This window comes from Neophocaena asiaeorientalis, unplaced genomic scaffold, assembly GCF_003031525.2.
Source record: "Neophocaena asiaeorientalis asiaeorientalis breed wild unplaced genomic scaffold, Neophocaena_asiaeorientalis_V1.1 scaffold65, whole genome shotgun sequence".
Taxonomy (NCBI): Eukaryota; Metazoa; Chordata; class Mammalia; order Artiodactyla; family Phocoenidae; genus Neophocaena; species Neophocaena asiaeorientalis.
In genome coordinates this window covers 7,195,389-7,213,517 of record NW_020173215.1, presented here as the reverse complement: position 1 = coordinate 7,213,517, position 18,129 = coordinate 7,195,389, and the positions used below count along the sequence as shown (strand labels likewise).

General features: G+C 41.3%; 1 protein-coding gene and 1 pseudogene across 1 annotated transcript in view; one reads left to right on the top strand and one right to left on the bottom strand.

The window, feature by feature from the left end:
* JADE1 (jade family PHD finger 1) overlaps window positions 1-18,129 on the bottom strand; it is a 189,512-nt gene that overhangs the window by 57,774 nt on the left and 113,609 nt on the right. The window lies entirely within an intron of this gene.
* Window positions 16,836-17,933, top strand: LOC112399753 (hsc70-interacting protein pseudogene; annotated as a pseudogene).

Below are 18,129 nucleotides of genomic sequence, written 5' to 3'. Positions count from 1 at the left end.
GAGGTTATGGAGGAAGGACTGTGTGAATCAAACTCATTTCTGGGTCACTGCTGCCACAGGGGGGAGCACTTTAATCCCTTGCCAAAACGAGAGGGTGGGGACAGGAGGGCGGGGGGAGCGCGCGGAGAGCCTGAGGCGAGGGGGGCTCGGTCCCTTGTTAACTCTTCGCGGCCCTCGCCGCAGCCGGCTCGGCCTGTGTCCGCAGGGGCTTGCCAAGAGCAGCACTCTTCAGCTTTTAAAAATCTCTTCCTTCATATCCCTTGTGAGCCTAGAAATTCTTGAGGTGTCTCCAAGCAGGGGGGTGGGCTTTTAAATTATCCCTTTCACACTGTCCCAGTTCCAACTCTTGTCTGACGTCACTGCACTAGAAATGGATTCTTTCAACTTAGTTTAAAATTATGTAGATTAAAATGTGGCTATTAAGGAGTGTAGTTTGGGTGAGAGGTTTTATTTTTAGGCTGAATGGCATAGTTCTTTCGTAGTAACAGTTTTGGGGAGTTGCGAATTAGAATGACATTTTTAAATACAGAAAATCCAGTTTTGGAGCCGGAACCCATCTTTAAGTTTGTATCGAAATGATAGTTGTAAATGATCACTAATTCATTAGGAGACAGTAATTATTTATAAATTGACACCACCTTTATGTTACACAGTGTCACAGAACTGGACATCGCCTTGCAAATATGAGAATTGGGCTTAATTCTAAAACTGGAGCTGCAGACTAATATAAAATTAGTTACCAGAGATTAATTTAGGGGTACAACTTACTTTTTCATTGGAGTTTAACATACGTCTTTTGTGGGTCCCCAAAAGAAATGAGTATATATGACATTCAGCTTCAGAAGGGAAAAGACCTGGGTACAGATTAAAAATCCCATTCAGTAAACAGGAACAGAGATCGCTAATTACAAAATTCAATATCAAACCCAAAGGCATATTTATCCACTGGGAGAATTGTTCTGAATATATCAGGTTTGATTTCACACAATCACACACCAACCCATCCACCCACATCAAGAACATAATAAGCTGATAAACGTGGCAAAACAAAACTAATTGAGCCTTCCAAATATTTTTCAGAAAGCAAAGTAAACCAAAGGAAATCTTAAGTATATGTCCTCTTTCTCCCTTGCCTGCTTCACTAATGAAGAGTACAAAGACAGCCTATCAGTCCTGTTCATGTGCTCACTTAATCCCGTTCAAAGAGAGCACATATGTAAAGCACTATGCTATCATTATTACTGTTATTAATATTGCACTGCAGTTACTGTTATTTTCATTGGTTCACCTTTCACATACTCTACTGCAAAAGTAAAAGGGCACAGGCTTCGCAGCCATACAGACCCTGCATTGAATCTGACTCTACAGGTTATCAGCTGTGTGACTGTGGGGTAAATTACAAAACTGCTCTGATCCTCAATTTCTTCATGAGTAATAAAATGAGGTTAACAGGCCCTATACCTAAAGGGGTGTTAAGGGGAATGAGATAACTCCATAAAAGTGCCCAGCAGAGGCTCTGGCAGTAGGAAGGCCATCCCTCCCCATCTCTCTTTCTTGGCCTTCTCTCCATTGAAAATTGCAACTTTTCTACATTCCAGCCAACCTTACTTCACTCATTCCCCTGCAAAAAAAATAAATTAAAAGTAAAAATAAATCACATTTGCCACTTAGCTTTTAACTTATTTTTTTCTGACTATCCCCACTCCCAAAACATCAGGCGACAAAATGAAAGTGTATTGAATAAATGGATGAGAAAAATAAAGAGGTAAAATGGCGCACAAACTCCCAACACTGATAACGTTGATCAAGACTGATGGTCCCAGAAACATCCTCTCAGTTACGCCACACTGTTTCAGAATACTGATCTGCTGAGGTAGTGCCATGTGCCATAAATAGCCCTGGACTAAAAGTCTGGAGACTCCCATCAACTCACACTATAACTCTGAAAAATTTCTTTGGATCTTAGTTTCCCCACTGAGATGATAGACAAGATGATATCCAACATCCCTTTTCTCAGTAATTTCTGATTGTTCTTACCAAACTTAGAAGGTAATGATTATTTGTAGAAATGGAGGACAACTTGAATCAATAAACAGCATGTAAAAACATTTTGTCATTAATGATCAGCCATTGACATTTTTTAAATAGGTGTCTTTTGCCTGACCACAAAGGAAACTTGTATACAACCTATTTCTAAAATGGGATCCGCAATGACATGGTTTGCCTTGTGGCAGCACATTTAATACAGTCTAGAATAAGAAGTACTAAGCTGGCAATTAGGAAAATGAGTTTCTGGTTCTACTCTGTCACTTATTGTCTTAATTTACCAAATCATCCATGATCACCATTTCCTGGTCTCTAGAAAGGTCCTGTTAATTCACACTTTATTATCAGAGATAAAAGGACATTCATACAGTTTAATTATTTTCTTCCATAATTATAGATTTTTATAGAAAAAATTTGAATATATATTCGTATTCCTGATTTTGAAACCATATATGATTAAACCCATAAATGTTTACTTAGTTATTTCATTTGTTTCTACTCTGTACGTAAAGAATTACAAGGCCTAGACACAAAATTCAGAATTGTTCATCTTTGAAACGAAGTAGATACATATGCCAAAGTCCTATATATCTCATTCCTTAAAGAAATGCGCAAGAAATTCTTCCTGGCAAATACCATTGCCAACTGGTATATGTTACGACAAATAATGTATACACAATATTTATTGCACAAGTGCTCTCATGGATAAAACAGGTTATGTTCTAAAAGTTTATATGTACTTTAACTGTTTGGAACTTTGAATTTATGCCCCAAATAAACCTTGTTATTAAGAGAGCTTAAGTTGTCAAGCAGTTTTTTATTTTAATAATTTTAATAAATAAATTACAGAAAAGAATAACGTTTTTGAGTGATATTATTTGGCTGGGAGGGGATCTAATTCAAAGAGGGATAAGTAGGTAGAACTCTGTACAGGAAGAGTAAAGTTGGGAGCGATCCTCAGCACATGCCTGACCCCATGAGAAGAAACAGGAGGTGATGGGTAAGAGATTAGGAATAGAGCTCCCTGACTGACCAGTCGATGAGGTCACCAGTCATGAACAGCCTGGCAGGCAGGTGGTTACAACCTTCCAATATATAGAATGATCGGAAGGCCGATGACCAAGATACTTTCTGGCTGGTGTCAGGACTGACTAAATTATTTCTCTTCTTGAGGTTCTTTCTTCCTTTTCTTTGTTTTCTTTTGCTTCTCTTTGATTTGATTATTTTAATTTTGTTGATTTTCATACTTCTGGCACAGTTTAAGATGTCAAAGAGAAATAAGTCTGACAGAGGGACAGAAGAGGAAATAATTTAATTCAGCCCGATGGAAATGCCCAAGACTGAGGAGGTTCAAAACAGGAGAAGCTTTTCTCAGTCATTAAGGGAAAACAAGATGATGGAGAGAATTTTTGAAATTTAGAAAGGCGAAGGAAGGTGATAAAACTCACCCATCGGGATAACTATTATAAACATTGCCATATCTTTTCAGGTTTTTTCCTAGGCATTTGTAATAAAATTGGAATGATGGTACATATTTCATTTTACAATCTTCCTTTTCACTTCTTTCATCTTTATCATTTCAGTAATTTACTTTTTAAAGTAACTTTTTTCCAGGTCTTTGCCAGCCTGCATATCATTACTTCATTTACAGGCCACTTCAACCATGTATTCTCATAGTTACTCCCTCAAACTTGTCAACTATTGGGAAGTTTTGCCAAATTTAGTATTGAATTCAAATATCTCTATTTTAGCCATACCTCCAAGACTTCCAAAGCTTGTTTCCCACCCACCTTTCTTCTTATCTGAAAAGTCACTCCAATCTACCCCTCCAGTCTTCTCTAACTAGATGCAGAACGGTAACTCAAAATGTGATCTCCAACCAGCAGCAGCAACTGGTCCTGAGAACCTGTCAGAGATCCATTATTTCCGTCCCCACCACAGACCTACTGAATTGGAAAGGGGGATCCAGCAATGTGTGTTTTAACGAGCCCTCCAGGTAATTCGGATTCACGCTCAAGTTTGAGAACCACCTGAGTAGATCTTGCTTCCATCCACCACATTCGAAGCACGGGAGACAAGGTTGCAAGTAAAGAGGCAAATAGGTCTATTCTCTGCCCGTAGAGTAGTTAAAAACATAAACAGGTGATGACGATTAACTACAGGGTGCGGGGGAAGCATATACACCTGAAAGATTACAGGTGTTAGCCAGATTGGGGTTGGGGTGAGGATGGGGGTCTAGTGGGGTGTTGTTTGGGGTTTTGTTTTTAAACAAAACCTCTGGCTTCTGTGTGCGGAACGGATGGTGAAGGTGACACGAGGCAGGAGGCTTTCTGCAGTTACCAGGTGAGAGACGGAGGCGTGGAGGACAGCCACTGATCACGCACGGAAGTACGCAAAGCAGCCTGTGATGAAGGCACGCTTAACGCTGTCCCAGTCCTCCGGAGGTCTCTAGCGCGCCCCGTTCAGCGCCTGCTCCGGGCAGGGCTGTGAGAGCTTCCCCCAGCCATCTAGGTGCCCAAGGGATGTTGCTGGGGCTTACGTGGTCCCTGTGGCGTCCCGGGAGGGAACAACGTCTGGGCAACCCAAGGAAGGTCCTGTTGGGCAGTGAACAGGTTGAGCTGTCCAAGCCCTGTCCCTGCACGCAAAGCGGGGGGCGGACAAAGAGCCGGCCACGGTCAGGAGAACTCGGGCCCCTCCCAGGGTCCTTCTCGGCCCCCCTTCTCGGAAAAGTCTGGGTCAGATCCCAGGCCCCTCCTCCCTCGAGTCGCGGGGTGCCCCTCCACAGTCTTTTTATCCCTCACCGGAAAGCTCCATTTTCCTCTTTTCTTCCACAAAACACCTTAATGGTCCATTATAACCTGAGCCCAAATCATTAGCAAATGAAAAACTCGCTCCCACTTTCTCTAAGGCTGCAGAGGGGGAGAGAAAGCAGGGAGGGAGGCACCCCACACACACTGGTTTAGTTCCAATTTTAAGGAAGCAAAGAAAAGGAGTTAAAGCCAACACTTAAGTTTCTTTGTTAAAATTGTTTGATAATTTACTTTTTTCTTTTTCCTGCCATGAGGCATGTTTAGTTGTGGACACGACTTGTGTGTGATGGATTGGATGTTAGAGGTGAAGAAGTTGGGTTAAAAGATGACTCCCAGGTCTCTGGCTTAGAGAACTGAGTGGATTCTTCATTTGAAATTCCACCAGACATTCACTAAGCGCTGAGAGGCTTGCGTGGTGAAAACGACAAACCCCTGGCTCCCGGAGCAAAGGAAAGGAAGGAAATTGCTGAGGAAAGGAAATGCGAGAGTGGAAATATGATGAGTTCAGCTTCAGGAGACAACTGAAGATGCCCGCAAGGCAGATGGGCTTGAGAGTCTGCTGCTCTAGAGGAAGGCTGGGTTGCAAACATTGGTTAAGGATTCATCAGCATAGAGAGGTTAACTGAGGCCATGGGAGTGGATGAGATCAACTGGAAGTGTCTATAAAGTAAGAAGAAAACAGAGTCTAGGCTCCAAACTAAGGAGTCATATTTAAAGGATGGCCAAAGGGAGCTGCAAAGGTTCAGTGGTTTCGTTAACGACAGTCCAGTTTACTTGTCCTCATGCCTAAATGAGGACTTCAAAGCATCATAGGAAAAAAAATCACAGACCTGTGCTAGTTGTTTCCACGAAGTTTTCATTATCCTCCACCACGTCCTGAAATCACTCACTATTTCCCCAGACAGTTCAATCTCCCATTCTTATTGGGATCTTTTTTTGTGTGTGTGGTACACGGGCCTCACTGTTGTGGCCTCTCCTGTTGCGGAGCACAGGCTCCAGACGCGCAGGCTCAGCGGCCATGGCTCACGGGCCCAGCCGCTCCACGGCATGTGGGATCTTCCCGGACCGGGGCACGAACCCGTGTCCCCTGCATCGGCAGGCGGACTCCCAACCACTGCGCCACCAGGGAAGCCCTCTTATTGGGATCTTGCTCAGAACTTTCTCCCTGTCCTCAGTCTGCCATCCTGCCACTTACCTAGGCATTTTCAGCAGAGCTCCTAACCTTCTACATAACAGATGTAACAGAAGCCACTGGAGAGGAATGCCTCTGACCTTCTACCACCAAACTTGCCAAAGGTCTTCCGTGCAGGCTCACCCTCCCCCTTTTCTATCACAACGGGAGGCATGTGACCTTCCCTTCACCTGGGCTCAGTCTCTGCAGGCTGGCTTCACCTTTTTCTGATCTCTGACTCAAGATTAGCCCTTCTCTTTCAGGTACCTTCTACTTCTCTGGCTACTGACTCCTTCCTAAACATATTTAATATACTTCTGCCTCCCTCTAAAATGAAACAGCCTCAAATCTCCCTTCCCCTGTCTTCCCCTTTGTAGTCACACTTTTTGAAAGAATGGTCTATACTACTCAAGCCTACTGAAATCTGACTTATGCCCCCCAATCACCCCAGAGAAACTGCCCTTGCCAAGATCACCATTGACATTCTTACTGTTAAAATCAGAAGCAATTTCTCATCCTTGTTTTACTTGACCTTTCACTCACATTTAACACTGTTGTCTGTTCATGCCCTGTCTCTTGAAATACTTTCACCTGGTGAAAGTCTTCTTTCACATAACATCAACACTCTTCTGGTCTCTCTCCTATCTCTGTCCTCTTCTAATTCTCTTGCAGGCTCCTCTTTCTCTTTTGTTACAGCAATGCCTCAGACAAATCGTTTCTGAGTAAATGAGAGGTTTTTTAGAAAATTCAACTGCAGGAGTAATTTTGGTTGAGACATTTTATAAGAAAAAAGGAATGGTTCACCAGCCATGTTTAGAAATGGATACAAAAAAAAAGAACATCTGGTTAAAGATTATTAGGCTAGTCAATCAGCTGGATGGGTAACCCTAGCTTCCCAGAAGGAGTTCTCAGTCTTATTAAAGTCTGTCAGAAAACTGTTCACGCACTTTATCAGGAATGCTAATTGCTTCCCAGAAGGAGTTGTAAATTACATCACACAAAAAATTTCTGTCCCAGACGAGCTTTGAGTCAATTTGCTTTTTCACTTTCAGTCTCTTAAATGTTGGTTTTCCTTAGGGTTCTGTCCTAAGCCCTATTCTCTTCTCATTCTACATGTATCTCTTGGTGTTCTCATCTACTCTCATGACTGCCCCCCAAAACATACATCTATACTTGTATCTCCAATAACTTTCTGAACACCCCATTGGACTACCCACAGGCAGTCCAAACTCGGTATAGCCAAAGTGAACTCATTTTCCCTCGCACTTTGTGCTTCCTCATGTGTTCCATATCTCAGTTAGTGGTACCACCATCCACAATTTGCAAACCCAGGAGTCAAAACATCATCCTTGACTCTTGGTTTTCCTTTGACATCTCCACCATCATCACCACCACCATCAATCCAATCTATCACCAGGTCACATCTACATCAGGCTTCATCTCTCCATCCCTACAGCCACTACCATCTTCTCAGTGACTTAAACCACCATCTAACTTGTCTCTCCCCCTCCAATCCCGTCCTCCTCTAATTCATTCCCTACTCAATGGTCAGTGTGATCTTTTAAAGCAAAAATATGATCTTAGCATTCCCATTTAACACCATTAATTGCCATTTTTTCTGTGTTTACTCTTAAGGATAGAATGTGTATCAACACAGCTACTTACTTTTGCTAGTTCCCCTTCCAAACCCTCCCCCTGCTCCATGGCTTTTAACATTTCTTCAGCAGTATCCATTCAGAACCTTTGAAAACGCATAACCGTAAACTTGGATCATTCTTCCCTATCTACACCCCTTCTTTTGGCTCTAATGCACTCAAGTTCTACCAAATAGGCTTATCCTACCTCCCTAACCCCACCTTTTTCTAGGCTTCTAAGACACTCAGTATTATCAATATATTCCCTCACTGTTGTAATTTTTTGTACCCCTCACTAGACTGTGATTCAAGGACTTTGTCAGTTGTTCTCTCTATTATGATCAATATATTTGTGTAATTAAATAGTCTCCAAAACACCATTTAAAAAACAGATAACTTTTATTCTTATTTTCTTATGCTAAAAGTATTAAATACTATATTTTAGAGAAGCCAAAATTAAAGTTAAAATCACCAAAAGGCTATTACTCAAAGACAATTACCACTGAAATTTTGGAGTATATTTTTCCTGTCTTTTGTCTACTTATGTGTATCTAAATAGACATACATTTTTTAGACAAATGGGATCATACTGTATTTCTGTTTTCTGACAATATTTTATTTAACTTATCCATACAGTTGGGGGTTTAGGTTATTTCTGTGCTTTTACTAATATAGAGTGCTTTAGTGAATATCCTTATCGTTCTATAATCCATGGTTAGGAAAATGGAATTTTATTGACAGTGTGATCATCCACCGTATAAATGGAATTTGCATGATTCCTGATTCTTTATTGTTACACATTTATGTTTTTCTCTAAGCCATAGTTTTACAAATAAGGCTGTAAGAAATATTCCTATGCATAAATTTTTGTTTAACTATTTGACCATTCTTAGGATAGATTTTGAAAAAGTAAATTACTAGGTCAAAGATTTTAAGACTTTGGAATAATTTTGCCAAATTGCTTTCAATGAAACACGTTGTCATTTATTTATTTTTTTGGCCGCATTGCACTAGCATGCGGGATCTTGGTCCCCAAGACCAGGGATCAAACCCATGCCCCCTGCATTGGGAGCATGGAGTCTTAACCACTGGGCCACCAGGGAAGTCCCAAACATGTTGTGACTTAGATTCACCACTACCATTGTACTGGGGACTCGCTGAGTGTTTGACAGTTACCCAGCATAGAGCTAGACTCTATGGAGGGCTAGGAACATGCCCTCAAAGAGATACATATTTGGAAAGATACATAATACGTACATGAAACAATATAGGTAACCTGACCACAAATATAAATACCACAATAATTTGGAGATAGGAAATTCTATTAAATGCTAAAATAGGTTAAACAGGTTTCATAAAAGAAGTATAATGATTAAGACCAGGAGAGGTAGAAAGAAAGAAGTGGAGGCTGTGGGGAAGACTGAGTTGGGGAGGGTGCCTAGAGAATCTGCACAGGGAGCAGGAAGGGGAGCAACTAACAATTATTGAATGTTTTCTGTGCACGTGCCAGGCACTGCACTAAGCATTTTATACCTAATATGTCATTTCCTTCTTGCAGCAAACCTGAGAAGTAGGTATTATTATTTTTACCTAGATCTGAATGACGTGAAAAACTGATGTTCGGAGCGATTAAGTAACTTGCCAAAGATCATAAAGCTTTTGAGAGGCAGCACCAGGATTTGAACCCAAACAGTCTACATGCATAGTTCATGCTTTTAAGGACATCACTCAGCTAACTCATTACAAAGTCAGGATCATGTACCCAGTCAGGAATTGTATCAGTGACTTGAGTCAGTTGGCACTCAGTAGATGCTTGAGAAAGAAAATGAGGGCAAAAAGGATTCCACATGCTAAGACTTATTTCAGACAGCAGAGAACTAAAAACTTACTTTAAAATATGTGGCATGAGGGCTTCCCTGGTGGCGCAGTGGTTGAGAGTCCGCCTGCTCATGCAGGGGACACGGGTTCGTGCCCCGGTCCGGGAAGATCCCACATGCCGCAGAGCGGCTGGGCCTGTGAGCCATGGCCGCTGAGCCTGCACGTCCGGAGCCTGTGCTCCGCAGCGGGAGAGGCCCGCGTAACACAAAAAAAAAAAAAAAAAAAAAAAAATATGTGGCATGGACTTAAATGTAAAATTATAAAGTCTTGAGAAAAATATATAGGAGAAACCTTCAGGATCTAGGGGTAGGCAAAGAGTTCTTACACTTGACACCAACAGCAGAATCCATAAAAGGAAAACTTAGTAGATTGGGTCTCTCAAAATTAAAATTTTTTTCTCCAAAATACTCTGTTAAGAGGATGAAAAATCAGTCTACAGACTGGGAGAAAATATTTGCAAACCACATATTCAACAAAGAACTAGTATCTAGACTATATGGAGAACACTCAAAACTCAACAATTTTTAAAAATCAAACAATTCAGTTAGAAAATGGGCAAAAACCATGAACACATTTCCCAAAGAGGAAATACAGATGGCAAATAAGCACATGAAAAAATGTTCATCATTAGCCATCAGGAAAATAATGCAGATTTAAACCACAATGAGATATCACTACACTACTATCAGAATAGCTAAAAAAAAAAAAAAAATAGTGGCAACACCAAATGCTGGCAAGGATGTGGAGAAACTGGATTGCTCATACATTGCTTGTGGGAATGTAAAATGGTCCAGCCACTCTTGAAAACTGTTTGGCAGTTTCTTATAAGACTAAACACGCAACTACCACAAGGCCCAGCAATTGCACTCTTGGGCATTTAGCCTAGAGAAATGAAAACTTATGTTCACATGAAAGCCTGTATACAAATGTTCATAGCGGCTTTACTCATAGTAGCCAAGAACTGGAAACAACCCAGATGTCTTTCAATGAGTGAACAGTAAACAAACTGCACTACATCCATACCATGAAATATTACTCAGCAGTTAAAAAAAACTATTGATACATACACAAATCTCCAAGAATTTATGCTGAGTTTAAAAAGCTGATACCGAAAGGTTATATACTGTAGGATTCAATTTACATAACATCCTTGAAATGACAAAATTATAGAAATGGAGAATAGATTAGTGATTACCAAGGGATACTGAGGGGGTTAGGGAAGCACTGAAGTGTATGTGACTGTAAAAGGGCAACATGAGGGATCCTTGGTGATGGAAATGTTATATATCTTGATTGTATCAATGCCAATGATATTATACATGAATGTATCCTACAATAATATTGAACTATAGTTTTACAAAATGTTACTATGTGGGATACCGGATAAAGGGCACACAGGATGTCCCAGCATCATTTCTTATAACTGTATGTGAATTTACAATTATCTAAACATGAAAAGCTTAATTTTAAAATACATAGCCAACTTGAAAAGAATTTAAACACTAACATATTCTTAGAAAGTAACCTAAAAGGTAAAGACATCTCCCTGTTATTCCGCAGAGCCACATGAATGAAAAATTCACCTGGCCTAAGGTGGTGCAGATGTATACATTCCTAAGACTTCCGCTCTGTTGCAGGAAGGCCCACCTTTTCACTACTAGTAGAAACAAGAGGCTAAGGAGGGTTGCAGAGGTAGGAAGAGAAAAGGAGAACTGAAAAATTAAAAAAAAAAAAAATGGAGTGGTTCTTCTTAGAGCCCTTTATAAATATTCTCTGTCACCTGGCTTTCTGTTTTCCATCTAAATGGCCGAAAGGAATGAATGACTATGCCCTTTCTATGGTAGAGACTCACCAGGGCCCTGAGGGCGGGGGAAGAATCTGAGTCTTGCCTCACATCAGCCAAATCTTACCTAATCTCTCACACATATTTCTCCCTTCCAGTCCCGAGGCTTCGCCCTGAATGCCCCCCCCACCCTCCCAGAGGCCCATTCCCCTAGCAGCCCCACTACCCAGAACAGAGCATCCATGCAGACATCTAATATATCACTGACTGACTTCTAATCATGGGTCGAGCCCACTAGGTCACTCTGTAACATTCATCTTAGTTTTAAAAACATGAGAGGGACATTGTTGGCAAAAATCCAGGAGTAATGAATTCTATGTTCTAGAAACAGAGAAACTGAACTATTTCAGTTTGAAAGGAAGAGCTGGCAGAAAACCAACAGAGCAAAGTCCTCTGGGGGGAAAAGAAAGCAGGCTGGTTAGTTAACTTGTAGGTCTGTAAGGTGGGCAGATTTCTTTAAAAAGCAAACAAAGCAATTTTAGACTTGAGAGACTTAATTGGCATCCAAGGCCAAGAATATGAATAATGTTATATAAAAACCTTGCTCAAGTGAGAATTCTGCAATCGAAGCATTCTGACTCTAATAGCTAAAATTTAAGGGAGAAGAATATAGAAAAGGCTGTTTATTTTCCAGTCATATATTATAATATATACCATTCATGGTATCAAGATTTAAATCTCATCTTTTGTTTTCATCATCATGGCAAGAAAACTTTGATGCTTTTCAGAAGTTCGATGTCTAAGAAAACAAAAAGTTAAGCTGCTTTTGTAGGTTACAGACAGTGCTAGGATACTAGAATGCATTTGTTCTTCCCTCCATAAAATGAGAAACTTCATCTATGCATATAGTAAAATTAGGGAATTAATAGTGGCTTAATACAATTCCAGATCACTTTGGTAGTGAATAAGGAATAGCATATACTAATAGAATTCAAAGAAAATTAAAAATCTATTTGTTTTAACCCTTTCCTTTTCTTATAACTCTCTCAGTCCACCTAAAATACTATCAGTGAAAAGAAAGAAAGGCACACAGGAAGAAAAACAACAAAGCAAGAGCCTGAGGAAACTATACCTATGTCATCCTCTTTCAAATTATAAGTTTCATTGTAAGTATCATTGGATGGACAAAGATTTATGTATAAAAATGCCCATTTCTGGGTTATTAATTTCATTATAGCAAAAAATGGGAAACAATCTAATGTCCAAAAATAGGAAAATGTTTAAGTATTTTACGGTATGTTGATATGGCGGAATGTTTTGCAGCCATTTAAAGAAGTCATATTTTCAAATAGCAAAAATTAAAGAGTGAAATACCTACTAATCGTGGGAATAAGGAGGAAAGGGAACTCTCATACAATGCCAGTAAAAAAGTGAATTGTAAAAAGTAACCTGGCAATATCTATTAAAATTAAAGATACAATATCCAGACAAAGAACCTGGTGTAGATAAAGAATATTAAAAAAAAAAAAAGCAGGACTTCCCTGGTGGTGCAGTGGTTAAGAATCCGCCTGCCAATGCAGGGGACACGGGTTCGAGCCCTGGTCTGGGAAGATCCCACATGCCGCGGAGCAACTAAGCCTGTGCACCACATCTACTGAGCCTGTGCTCTAGAGCCAGTGAGCCACAGCTACTGAAGCCCACGCTCCTAGAGCCCGTGCTCCACAACAAGACAAGCCACCGCAATGAGAAGCCCACGCACCACAACGAAGAGTGGCGCCCCCACTCGCCACAACTAGAGAAAGCCCTCGCACAGCAACAAAGACCCAATGGAGCCAAAAGTAAATAAATAAATAAATAAAATAAAAATTGGGTTTGTTTAAAAAAAAATTTTTTTTAAAAAACAAAAGCAAAAGCAGGTGAGGCCTATGCCATGGAATCCTCTTATACAAACGTAGAATACTTTTCATGGAAGTAATCCCAACTGAAAGAGCCTACTTCCAACTCCCTAACCACTCATAATGTCACTGGGGTCCACCACTGTGGGATCGTCAAGCCTTGCCTTTCTCTTTAATCCCAGCCCTATGGGTAATACTATCTCTCATTTGGCAACCACTCAATGATGTTCAGGGACCACCCATATTGTTCAGCCCCCTACACACTTCCCTTTCTTCACTGCTTCCTCCCACCCACCACATATTAATTGCCAAGTCTGGTTAAATCTGAATTTATGATACGTCTCCCACTTGTCCCTTCCTCTTCTTCCTATACCATCTATTCTGACTCAAGACTGTATTACATATCACTTGATTATCCAATGATAAAACTGGTTTTCTTTCCTCCTTAGCCCTCCCTGCTCCAATTTATTTTACACACTGTGACCAAAGCAATCCTTCATGAAACTCTGACCATGATACTCTCCTGCATAGAGCACTTGATGCCTCCTCTTTGGGTAGAGAGCAAACCTCAGCATCCTCAACACAACACTCCACGTCCTCAAGCACCTGGCTCTAAACATGGCCTGAACTTGCAGCCCCAGTACCTTTGTGTGTTGAATGGTATACTGTGTTGAATAGTATCTCCCCAAATTCATGTCCACCTGGACCCTCAGAATGTGACCTTTCTTATTAGGAAACGGGGTCTTTGCAGATGTCATTAGTTTAGATGAGATCTTGCTGGATTAGTGTGGGCCCTAAACCCAATGACTGACTTCTCATCCTAATGGGAAGGCCACATGAAGACACAGAGAGACATACAGAGGGAAGATGGCCATGTGAAGATGGAGGTAGAAATGAGAATGATGCAGCTACAATCCAGGGAATGCCAAGGATTGCCAGGAGCCACCGGAAGCTAGGAAGAGTCAAGGAAGTATTTCCTGGAAACTTCAGCAGGAGGTGATGATACCTTGATAGTGGACTTACACCTTCCAGAACTATGAGAGAATAAAGCGTTCTTTTAAGCCACCAAGTCTGTGATAACTTGTTACAGCAGCAAGTGGAAACTATGCTAAAACCCATGGGAAGGGCGGCAGGGTCAGGCACTAGACAGGTGCCATTTCAAAGAGCAGGGCATCTGTGACAAAGAGCAGCCCCTGTTTTGGCGCTCAGGACTGCTGAGGCTCTCCGCAGGCACCTAGATGCCATCCCAGGCAAAAAGCAGGAACTGGGAGTTGAACTTTCACGGAAGACACAAAAATACAGTTAATAGGAAATTTTTTTTTTTTTTTTTTTTTGCGGTACGCGGGCCTCTCACTGTTGTGGCCTCTCCCGTTGTGGAGCACAGGCTCCGGACGTGCAGGCTCAGCGGCCACGGCTCACAGGCCCAGCCGCTCAGCGGCCTGTGGGATCTTCCCGGACTGGGGCACGACTCTCAACCACTGCGCCACCAGGGAAGCCCCAGTTAATAGGAAATTGAAGAGCATTCCTGCCCTCAACCCATCTGGGTAGGGTGTTCAGGCATAGTTCAGTTATAGTAAATTAAAAACTTCAATATTACAACCCAAAGCTAAATGTGAGACTGTGCTACCCCATACTAAGCAATGTTTGGCTATTTTTTTGTTTTCTATCTGTAAGTCATATCACTACAATGTGGTGAATTTGCAGCTTTTACGTCCAGGACCCTCTGATGTTCTTTTATTGTACTCTCTGCTTAATACAGCCACAGTTAGTCCTGCAGGTCCGTTAGAAGTCCCTTGGACAATCAAAGAGCAAGTTAATAAGGACCATTGTACCATGTGCTCAGCTTCTTTGGAGAGAGCGAGAATCACGCTGTGGATTGGTATTAAGGCTAGTGACACACTTATTACATGCACAGAGCACAGTGAGATCAAGGAGGTGGGAGGGGGGAACAGACAATCCAGGTGGAGGCCTGGCTCCCTGCCCTCTGCCTCACCCCTTCTGGCCCTGGCAGGGAAGAGCTTATACTGGTGGACCAGCTCAGCCATCAGGCAGGAACAGGAGTCAGGCCCAAGCCTAGTCAGGCAAGACTTGGCCCATCAGCCAAAATCTCTCTTCTCCCCCTTCCCCCACTGCCATCCAAGTAAAGTGAATCTATTTACTTAAGGTTAACTTTTGTGCATTCAAGGAAAAGTATTCAAAAGTTACTTTGGTTTTGAAAAATTAATGCTTGACTTTACAAAATCAAAACCCAAGGAGATTTTCCTGTAAGCTTATAAATTTATAAAATTTTATAGATATAGCTAAATTTAAACAACCCCTTATAAAGGGGCTTTTTAAAATATATATATTTGTTTTTGTATTTGACTTGGTTGCACCGGGTCTTAATTGCCGCATGCAGGATCTTCGATGAGACGCGCGGATCGAACCAGGGCCCCCTGCATTGAGAGCATAGAGTCTTAACCACTGGACCAGCAGGGAATTCCCTCTAAGGGCACTTTTGATGAATGTTTGGTCACAGTTAATTAACCTACTTTAAATATTTTAACTACATTTATAAATTTAATATATTCAATTTATTTTTTTTTAAGTTCTTCAGTTGTCTGACCAAAACACAAACCAAAACCAAAAAACACTTTCCAAGGACTTAAATAATTCACATATATCTAATAAATTAATCTTATAAATATGTTAATTTTAAGTTTTTTAAATGTCTAATAGTGTATTTACATTTGAAAAATTTCCACTTAAAATCACAAATGTAAAGCGATTACTTAGTTACACATTTTAAATAAGCATTACACACACAACGTGTCATTCCAATAGGTCGTATTCTCCTAAACATTATAAAAACTTAAAACACTAAATATACAGATTCTTTTACACAAAAATACTAATACCATGTGTGTGATTTTTAGAACACTACTATATTTAATTGTAAGCCTTCTCAATGTTTTAAAAAATGCTTTAAAGAAATATCTTCTCAAATTCTTTTGATGATATTTCTAAAGCTGGTTGAATTGCATATGAGGTCTGGAGCCACGAGTATCTAGGGGAATTTTTCTCATACACCACTATGAAGATGAGTCCCTTTATACTGCTAATATAACATAAACTACAAAACTTAAAAAGGGAGCTGACACCAGCCTCCAAAAGGGCCTCTGACGATGCTCTCCTCCTGTCAGTCACTTCCCTGTGTAGACACTTCTACTCTGAATGAGGCTGACCTGTAATCAGTAGGATATTGTGGAAATGATGGAGAGTGACTTCTGAAGCTAGGACATAAAAGACATTGCTTCTTCTACCTTGCACACTCTTGGATTTTTTTGTGTGTGGAGGAAGTCAGCTACTCATGCAGCCCAGGGAGCCGTCTACGTGGTAAGGAACTGAGTCCTCCTACCAACAGCCAGCATTAACTTGCCATGTGTATGAATCACCCATCTGGGAAATGGATTCTCTAGCCCCAGTCAAGCCTTCAAAAACTGTAGCCCTGGCCAACATATTGACTGCGACTTTAAGAGGGACCTGGACTCAAAACTAAGCAGCCTCACCCTTCTACATAGTCACGCTGAGCTAGCGCCCTGAGCTGGAATCCGACCTCAGCCTCAGCCTTGCCGGACCATGGACCTTCCCAAAGTGAGCGAGCTTTGAACCTTCATGAAGATGTGTAAGCAGTGCCAGTGTCCTGAACACTGAAGAAATGCACTTCCTGAGGGAGCGGGTGGAGGTCATTGGAGGAAAAATACCACCTGCTACTCATAAAACTAAATCAGCACATACCAAGAAAGAAAAACCAGATAGTGAGAAATCAGAGGAAAACATAAAGACAGATGAAACATCAAGTGAGGAAAGTGATCTAGAAATTGAAGGTGCGATTGAACCAGACACGGTTGCCCCCTCAGGAAATGGGAGATGAAAATGTTGAGATAACTGAGGGGATGATGCATGAGGCAAAGGATAAAAATGTGACTGCCATTGAGGCCCTAAATGATGGTGAACTACAGAAAGCCATTGACTAGTTCACAGATACCATCAGGCTGAATCCTTGCTTGGCCATTCCATATGCCAAGAGAGCCAGTGTCTTCATCAAATTACAGAAGCCAAATGCTGTCATCTGAGACTGTGACAGAGATATTGAAATAAATCCTGATTCAGCTCAGCCTTACAAGTGGGCCGGGAAAGCGCACATACCTCTGGGCCATCGTGTAGAAGCAGTCCGTGATCTTGCCCTTGCCTGTAAACTGGATTATGATGAAGGTGCTAGTGCAATGCTGAAAGAAGTTCAACCAAGGGCCCAGAAAATTGCTGAACATCAGAGAAAGTATGAGGGAAAACATGAAGAGCAAGAGATCAAAGGAAAAAGAGAAAGGCTTTAGAAGGCTCGGGAAGAACATAAGAGAGCCCAGAGGGGGGAATAAGTCAGAAGACATCAGAAACTCAGTGTGGCTTTTTTTCCGTGGCTTTCCCGGGCCGACACCTGGTAACTTTCCTGGAGGAACGCCTGGAATGGGAGGGGGTATGCCTGGAAGGGCAGGAATGCTTGGGCTCAATGAAATGATTAGTGATCCAGAGGTTCTTGTGGCCACGCAGGATCCAGAAGTTATGACGGCCTTCCAGGATGTGCCCCAGAACTTGGCAAATATGTTGAAATATCAGAGCAACCCAAAGGTTGTGAATCTCATCAGTAAATCTTCAGCCAAATTGGGAGGTGAAGCCTAAGGCCCTTCTCACAGATAAAGCCCATGAAGGAAAGATCACCTAGTGGATGTCGCAATCATACAAACCAGTGTACCTCTGACCTTCTCAGGAAGAAAGCTACGGTGCTTTGAAAATAATCTCTCTCCCTCTGTCCCAAATGCAGGTGAAACAATTTACAGTGGTTTGCTATTAGAACAATCATTCAGATAACATTTTC